A 9,327-nucleotide genomic window follows, 5' to 3' on the forward strand; every position below is an offset into this window, starting at 1 on the left:
GTTCACTGTTGTTGTTGATATTGCATTATTTGCTGTTTTGTGCTGTTCTGGATCCCTCTGGGGAGAAAAGCTGGATAGAAATATTGAAAATAAATAAATCACTTAGGGGGGAAAAGTTATTTTTTCCACAATGTTCAAGAGTTCTTGTCATGCGCTTGGATCAGCAGTGGCCTCAACCAAAAAGCTCTCTGGGTGACCTTGGTACATACACTCTAACGCTCATCTCGTAGTATTGTTATCAGGATAAAAATCAGATAGACGATACAACTCATTATACAGCTCCTGGTCAGTTCTTTCTCCCAGAATGTTCCTGAGCAAACTGAAGCTTTCAGTGGATGTTCTTTATATCCCTTTCTTTAGAGCCTCAGGAAATTTTTACTCATTCCTGAAAACATGCTGTTTCATTTCTGCATTTTAATCAAATCTCTCTCCAGTGGACAAGGGTGAACTGCAATCAAGGGAAACTGCTAAAGGTCATCCTCCTTGCCTTGGTTTTCTGTGTTGAGAACCTGCTATCTGAAACAATTTTTAATCTCTGACTCTTTGATATTCCAACTAGTTTATAAAGCAGCTTTGGGGACATGACGCAAAACAGCAGTTTTAAAGCCATAGATCCTTCTAGTAAATCTGTAAGATTAAGCACCTCACACCCACAAGAGTGTGTTCCTTGCAATGACAGACTTACAGGCCCAGGATAAATCTGATTTTATAATCCTGCTTAGTCTACATTGAGCTGGATAAACAGAGACCCATCAGCTGAGAGGTTAGCATGACTTAGGCAAAGGGAGTTAACTGTGAACACATTTTCACAACAGGGATGGAGAAGAGGCAAAGTATGTTAACCTAAACGTTAGTTAAAAGCAAATAATCCCCTTTTGTCCTTTATAGTGGCATTCAGATAGGTGTTTTCCTACCATACAAATTACCAGAAAGATTTATACTGGGGTATAAAAGATGTTTTTCCAAATTAACAGTTAAACAGAAAGTGACCAGTAAAACATGTTGCCTAAGAAAACAGTGGGGAAAAAGTAGAACCAAAAGATACCATGCTGGTTGGTTCACTCAGAAACCAAGACATTATTGGAGTGTTGGTGGTTTCTGGGCTGTATGGCCATTTTCTAGTAGCATTTTCTTCTGACATTTCGCCTGCATCTGTAGCTGGCATCTTCAGAGGATCTGATGGTAGTAAAGCAAGTAGAGTATATATACCTGTGGAATGTCCAGGATGGGAGAAAGAACCATTTGCCTGTTTTAACAAGTGTAAAGGGTGCAATTAGCAAGCTTGATTTGTATGTGTTGAGTGGGATCCACCCATTTTAGCATGTGAGTAAGCATGAAGAAAGCATAATCAATTAGTCAGGGCATCTGCATAGTAGTAGCCTGGCCTTTTGATCCCTTTGATTGCTTACTGCCTAGAGACATTCTTTGTCTGGGTGGTGTTCATTAGTCACTGTCTTGATTCTAGTGACTTTCAGTACTGGTAGCCATTTTTTTTCATTTTCATGGTTTCCTCCTTTCTGTTGAAATTGTCCATGTGTTTGTGGATTTCAATGACTTCTCTGTGTAGTCTGACATAGTGGTTGTCAGAGTGGTCCAGAATTTCTGTGTTTTCAAATAATATTCTGTGCCCAGCTTGGCTTTTCCGGCGGAATTAGTCTGCAGTGCCTCTCATGTTCTTTGATTTGTGTGTGGGTCTTTGTTTGGTGGTCCCTATGTTTGGTGGTCCACAACTACACTGCACTTGGTGGTCCCCATATCAGACACCATTGAAATCATTAACCAGATTTTCCCTAAAGATATTACAGCCCTGTTTCAACATTGCCTCACTACAACCTACTTCCAGTGGGATAATGAATTCTATGAACAGAGAGATGGGGTAGTCATGGGTAGCCCTCTTAGCCCTGTAATAGCAAATTTTTACATGCAACACTTTGAGAAACAAGCCCTGGAAACAGCACCAAAAAGCCCACTATATGGTTCCATTATGTGGATGACTCGTTCACAGTTTGGAGCCACGGAGAAGAAGAACTAAACAAATTTCTGGACCATATTAACAATATCCACCCGAACATCCAATTTACTGTGGGAAAAAATTGAGGGAAACTATATGTATAGAGTAGACAGTGTGGTCGGCGTTAAAGAACAAAAGGTATGTGGATAAAACATTCTGAGATTCACTGTTGGTTTAGAAAAAGATTATTCACTTAAGACAACAACCCTGGAATTTTATTTCAGAAATCCATGATAGAATAAAGTAGGACAACAGATGTTCTGTAGATTAGAACAAAAGAAAGAAACAGGACCAGACCCAAATACTTTAAAAAGTTTGAGGCTCCTCCATCATCCCCCCCCCCCCTTCACCACATTGGCCCACACTGGGGAAAGCTCCCCTGGGCCTCAGAATAAGTATTTATCAATGCCTTTCACTTTAGAATTCAGAGAAGATATAGGACATATTCTCTTATTTCTTTGTTTCTATTTTATGTAATCCATTTTCTCTTTTGTTTCTATTTCAGAGGCTTCTTCCACTTACTCAGCAGTGAAAGTGCTGGAAACTGAGGGCCCTGCCAACTGATTCCACCCACCTTTACTCCCACAAACAGATCTGATCAGAAGACAAGCCACATGCTCAATGTTAACTTTCAGAATAAAAATAGCAGACAGAAGCTCATGAGCAGAATAGAACTAAAGAGCAAAAGAAGGCAGTTGAAATATGAGGGATAGTCAAAAATATTCATTTTGTACAGATGATTTTTTTAAAATGGCCCTGTTTTTCAATCCCCTCCCTCCATGAACAGATCTCAACAATTAATTTTTTTATATTCATGCTGCAAACTTATTCACACCATGGAACCCATGGCACTTTGATTTTGGTAGTGTATTACAATTGTGTACAGTGTATGCATGTGCATGAGTCTGTTCATATTGGAATTTTGCAATGTACAACAGTCATAACTTTCTAGTATGCGTGCTTTGTATGCTGATGCTATGAAAAATACATGATATAACCTAGGTGTGTTTTCCTCCTTTCTTCCACACAGGTGACACTTCCCATGAAGGAAATGTTTTAAAGCTTCAAGTATCTGTTAAAGTGCAACCTTTGCCCATGGAGGTTGTAAAGGCAAAGCAGCTATTATACAGAATTTTTGGATCCAGCTACCTTTTTCACTTAGCTTGTCTAATTCTCTTCCTTCTTAAAGCCCGAGTCTCACATAGCTTCTGCCAGTGCAGTTCCCATGATGTCCAGGACAGCTTTTTCTGATGGTCAAAGAGCTCCCTTCCTCCCCTTTTCACCTGTAGAAAAACTTGTTGGATTCAACCCAATATGTTTCTTATTAACCAGGATAAGTAGGTACAGTAGGAAGCACAAAGGTAATGTCTATTTTCCAGCAATATTAGCTCAGCACCACTAAACCCAGATCAGCTCTGATCAAAGTAAATTCAAGGCTACACTTGGTTGATCTGGATTTGTTCCTCAGTGAAATCAAAGTGATCTTTCTCCCACTGTGTTGTGATGATGTTCACTCCAATGATCTTGTAACAGCTGTGGGATCATTGGTACAAATGTAGTAGTTTGGGAGCGGGGAATCTTATTACAGTGGGAAATAAATTTACAATAAAGGAATGTCTGTTTACTGCTGCTGTTAAGTCTTAAGAGTGGTTTAGTGTTTGAAAATGCAGAAACAAAGATGACCGATTAAACAAAGAATAATAAAAGAAAGTAATCCACATAAGCACTCATTATTGTGGCAACCAATAACCTAAACTATCAAGGGTCGAATCCCCACTTGAAATTTGCACGCAGTTCCAAACCTGTTCGTTGTGAAACTGTGTCCTCTTCATCGGAGTTTCTCCCTCCCCACCACAGTGAGCACACAGCAGAAACACCCGGTTGCAGAACTCTTAGCAATTCCCACTACCAGGCTAGCTCGCTTCGCTGGTCTCCCCTGATTGGCTGGCGTGCCTTGATGGGGCGGGACCTTTTCCCACTGCGGAAACGTACATTGTAGGGGTGTGATAAAAAAAAACCCAGCATGTAAAAGTTTAACGTTTAACTCTTTAACTGTGCAAACAGTTAATTGTTACCTGTGTAAACCATTAACGATTCAAAGTTACGCGTTTGACTGTTTAATGTTTGCATCCACTTCTGCTGGCCGATCCCAAAAGCGGAAATGAAACCAAGGAAAGGCTGTGTGTGAATCGCAGTGCTGATTGGTTGCCCAAATTCTGTGTCACACTACAGGGCGGGAAACGAGTCAGGGTTTCAACCCTCATCCCTCCCCTCAGATCAGCTCTGAACCGTGTTAATAGGGTCTATGCCACTTGCAACCAGGTCCTGCCAGAATGCAGATTAACGGGGAGAACGAGCACCAGAAACGGAATCTGCCACACTAGCAATGGGGAGGTTGTCCCTCAAACCTGGTTAGTTTGTGTTCTGAAACCTGGCTAAGATGGTAGTGGGGATTCGACCAAGGTCTAAACATGTTAGAGACCATGATACTATAAATGGATTGTGTCAGGAACTGGCCATAGGCAGTGACTAGTTGGGCAAATGTAAACAGTCACACCAGAAGCAATATGGAGTTGTCAACACCAAAGCTGAGCGGGAAAATGGGACATAGCTTAACATCCACGTTTGTTTATTTACCTTACTTTTTCTGACAAATTCTCATAGAGCATTTGCCTCAACAGTATTCCCAAGCAGTTTATTAAACTCCTCTCCCAAGCAAAAAGAGCACTTTGGAAACAAGATCCATAGACATCTCGAGAGTTCATAGTGTGTTGATGAGGTAAACTCAGTCTCACCAGCATGATTTATTTACCCACTAACAGTAAAGCCCATTGTATGAACAAATACAATGAGCTTTAGAAAACTGTTGGTAGGTTAATGGTGCTGACCAAGCGGGCCAACCAAACCCTTCCTTCCTTTCCTTCCAGCTTGCCCCCCACATGGGCTTTTCTTTCTTAGATCCCCCACCCCTCCGATGGTCTTTCCTAACTTTGCAAACAGGCTCTTCCAGCTCAGGTGCAGCTGGACAAGAGTTTGGCAGGAAGTTCTTCAGTGTTAACCACAGGGACCCAGTCCTGGTAGGGAGAGGCACATCTTAGGTGAAGCGGAGTATGGCTTCTTCCTGCACTTTTCTCCCTTTTCAAGGTTTGCTGCCACCAACACAGAACCAGGCTTGAATTGAGCAGCCAGGTTGGGGAGAAGAAAGGATGGTATACTTCCGTGCAAGCCCCATCCCCAAATGCATTTCCAGCAACTGGCTGGAAGTGGAAAGCTGACTGTTTTCCCTACAGTGTTCCCTACAGTGGCAGCCTTTGCAAGGGCTGCTGAGAAGTATAGTCCTTGCCACTTCGAGAGGAGCTGCAATCTGGGCCCTCCCTGAGGGCTGAGGACTACACTTCCTAGCAGCCCTCCCTTTTTCTGGTTTATCATTGAGTACATACTGCTCAATGATATATAAGATTGTTTTTATATAGTCTATTTTTCTCATACGGACTTAAGGGTGATTACAAAAATGAACAGTCAGCAATAAATATGACAAAAGACTTTTGCAAACTTTCAAAGACATTACAAATTATCACCTCCTTCACAGAAAGGCCCTCCTAAAGGATTTTGCAGAATGATCCTAGTGTGGAAGCCTTCCTGGCTTGATGAGGTAGGTTATTTCACCAGGTGGGGGTGACAACAGAGCATGCTCATGCATGGGCAGACACTGATCTTATCAGTGCATAGGTAAGGTAGAATTCTAAGGTCCAGTTTCCAGTGTCCCTCAGCACATCTCTCAACAAAAAAAAATTATGCTTAATTACAGTTTTTTCCTAAGGAAAATAAGACTGGCTGCCCCCTATGTACCATGATAACCACTAGGTAATGCAGAACTATTTTCATAGAACTATTTTTAAAATTATATTTAAAATAAATAATTTAAAGAATGCAGATAAGGCATTTGAAGCTGGGAAAGAAAGTTACCAAGAATTGTCTCATGATGTTTCTGTGGTTGGTAGGAAGCCCAGACTGATTCGAGGAACTATTGTCAATGCCAATAAAGTGGAGTGAGGGAAATGAATTCTACATATAAGATAATTTCTTCTTCCTTTATAAATCATGTTTCAGGTACGAGTCCTTATCTTGTCAATGGGCCAGAGGGCTAACTGACATTCCTGGAGGATTATATTTTGGAATCTTGTTCTATGAGGAACAAGGCCAGAAGGGTATTGAAAAAGCTTAGGACAGCTAATACAAGTAGATTTACAGTGCAATTCTAAACAGAATTCCATCCTTCTAAGCCCATTGACTTCAGTTGACTTACAAGAGTGTAATTCTGCTTAGGATTGCACTGCCAGGTGTTTCACCCTTATCTAGATTTTCCCCACCTGGGTTGGATTCCAGTACAGAGGCTGAAAACAGTATGTTATTGTTCCACCTCTGCCTAAGGAATACTGGGAAAATGCATTTCACTAAAATGGAAAGTTTTGTTCCAGTACTATGAAGTATCTCACTTGATTGGGATTTCTTTTTTGGCAAAAACTTCCATAGTCAAAAAGTTCTCTCCCCCCCCCCCCCCCCAGACATATTGTGCGCGTGTTTTTTAAATAGAGACAAAAGAGAGATAATGATTGCAAAATTCCAGCCAGTTTTTCTCGAAACTGGGATTAACACAAAGTTTGGGTGCTATAAACTAAAACATAAGCGAATTAACCTCCAGGAAGAAGAGCAACAAGTGTATGGCCCATTACGCACAGCACAAATAAGACATCTGGGGGGAGTCTCAAAAAATAAATCTGCCTCCTAATTTTTTGTTCAGACAGTGTAGACAAAAAAGGCGTCAGAGAAGAAAGAGGCTTTTCCCCCTTTGCCTGACTATTAGATCCGCTTGTCGGTTTCCTCTGCTGCTGGTGCCCAACATTCTGAGCTGCAGGGATTCTCTGTGCACACAGCTATTTGGTAAAGGTTACTCTGGATGTTTGCTCTGCAGGCTCAGATCCTGGGCACCTTTTCAGCTGAAAAAGTACATGGTTGCACTCAGCTTGTCCTGCCAATTCTGGCAATATATCGTTTCTCCCTTTTTTATTTTTGATGAGCTGTCTTCAAAGCCACACAGGCATGGTTTCAGAATATAGAAGTTTATAAATTATTATTGTACGTTATGTGTGTCTATCTATATATTGTTAATGTACCCCTAACTAGATAATTACGTTAACAATTGTGTGCATCTAGTCAACATGCAGTAAATTTGAAAAGGCTTCACATTTAATAAAAGTACAATATTTCTAAATATAAGTTATTAATGTACAGTCACTGCATGCTTAAAATATTAATGAATGTTGTCCCTTTCAACTCTATATATTTCCAAATATTAGAACTAATAATGAGAATTGTATATAAAATAGTATTGCTGTTAATTGTGACAAAAAGTCTAGGAGCAATATATAGTCCAGCAATATATAGTTTTCCTTTAAAAATTTTTTTCCGAGGAGTTATCTTCCTAGCTATGCACACACACAAAAGAGAATCTTAGCTGCTTAGAGGGCAGGTCTACCCAATGTTTTTCAATGGGTAGCAAACCCATCTTCCAAGTGGCTAAAATTCTCTTATGTGTATCTGCATTGCTAGGAAGATAGCTCCTTGAATTTTTTTAAAAAAACTATATATTGCAGGAATTGACAGAAACCGTTGAGTACAACTATGTACTTTTTGGGCTGAAAAGGCACCCAGGATCGGAACCTGCAGAGCAAACCTCCTGGGGCTACCATCAGCGAATGGTGGTAGGGAGAATCCCTTCAGCTGCACATGAAATGTCCGGCCAAACTTAGGGTGAAACTGACCAGAGAACAAAATGGTCAGGCAGGAAAAAGCCTCTCTTCTCCTCTGATGCCTTTACTGTCTGGAAAGCACTCAGAAACCACCACTTTTTAAGATGTCTCCTGTACATCTTACTTTGGATGTGTGAAGTGAAAAGAGGCAATTGTCTCTAAAAGATGTCCCATAGATGTCTTTTTTGTGTTGTGTTCAAAAGTCTCTGGCTTTGGGTTCTATGTCAGTGGGTGGTGAACCTTTGGCACTCCAGATGTTATGGACTACAATTCCCATCAGCCCCTGCCAGCATGACCAATTGGCCATGCTGGTAGGGGCTGATGGGAATTGTAGTCCATAACATCTGGAGTGTCAAGGGTTCGCCACCACTGTTCTATGTTAATGTAGAACTCAAAGTCAGAGAATCAAGTCAATGATTTCTTGCAGTTGTTAATATGCAGTAAAGTATTAATGTGCATACAGTCAGTCGTTAAATTCTGGCGGATTCTGCATGGGTGTGAAAATGGTGTAAAATGGTTTAAAACCGTCTAAAAGGGTTAACACCGTTTTCAAACTGTTGTTTTTGGCCCATGCGGAATCTGCCTCTGTATGGATTAATGCCAATTGTCCCCTTTGAACTCATGTACCTCTCAGTTTGAGGACTATAATGAGCTGAGTTATAGAATTTGTTGATCCTCGACTGCAATTTGCTGTATAGAATTTGTCGGTCCCTGATTGTAATTTGCTGGTCTTTGACTGTAATAAAGTGAAATAAATAAATAAAAATAATAATAATGAGCTGAGCACATTTACTCGTTAAAACTTGGTGCAATTTTACAAATAGGTTCAGGGGGGTAGTATGTTTTGTTTTGTTTGTTTCCTGTGGGCAACGTAACTGTTTGGCTTTTTTGTGTGTTGTAAGCACTATTCATGTCCATTCATTTCCTATTGCAGCCGCTGTTTAATTTGGAACAAGAAAGTACCAGCAAGCAAAAATGATTTTTGACTGAAGAAACAATGCTGTATTTGACTAGTGTCCTGTCATTTGTTCCAGGGAGATAAAAGCCTTCTGAGTGAAAAAAACAACTTGAAGTTACTTGGGAAAAGGTCAAGAGGGAAATAATTGTAATAACTGTCTCCTGATTTTATTGCTTTTGTCCCCTCGGGAATAAACACCTGGTAAGGAATGAAAACTGCCTTCTAGATACCAATTTAGTGAAACTGAATCAGGAGGAATGCTACAGCCCAGCTGAAGTCCCAGGGTGGCTAACTGCACGGGACTCTAATCTGTGGAAATAAGTTTGATTTCCTGCTCCTCCACATGAGCGGCAGACTCTATTCTTGAGAACCAGCTTTGATTCCCCACTCTTCCAGCATGAAGCCTGCTGGGTGACAGTTGTGGGTTTTCTGGGATTTGTGGCTTTGGTTTCGTAGTTTTTGCTCCTAATGGTTCCCTACATCTATCGCTGACATCTCCAGAGGCATAGTCATGGTAAGATATTCCACAGAGGTTGAATTCCCACTTG

The sequence above is a fragment of the Sphaerodactylus townsendi genome, linkage group LG03 (assembly GCF_021028975.2).
Source record: "Sphaerodactylus townsendi isolate TG3544 linkage group LG03, MPM_Stown_v2.3, whole genome shotgun sequence".
NCBI classification, from domain to species: domain Eukaryota; kingdom Metazoa; phylum Chordata; class Lepidosauria; order Squamata; family Sphaerodactylidae; genus Sphaerodactylus; species Sphaerodactylus townsendi.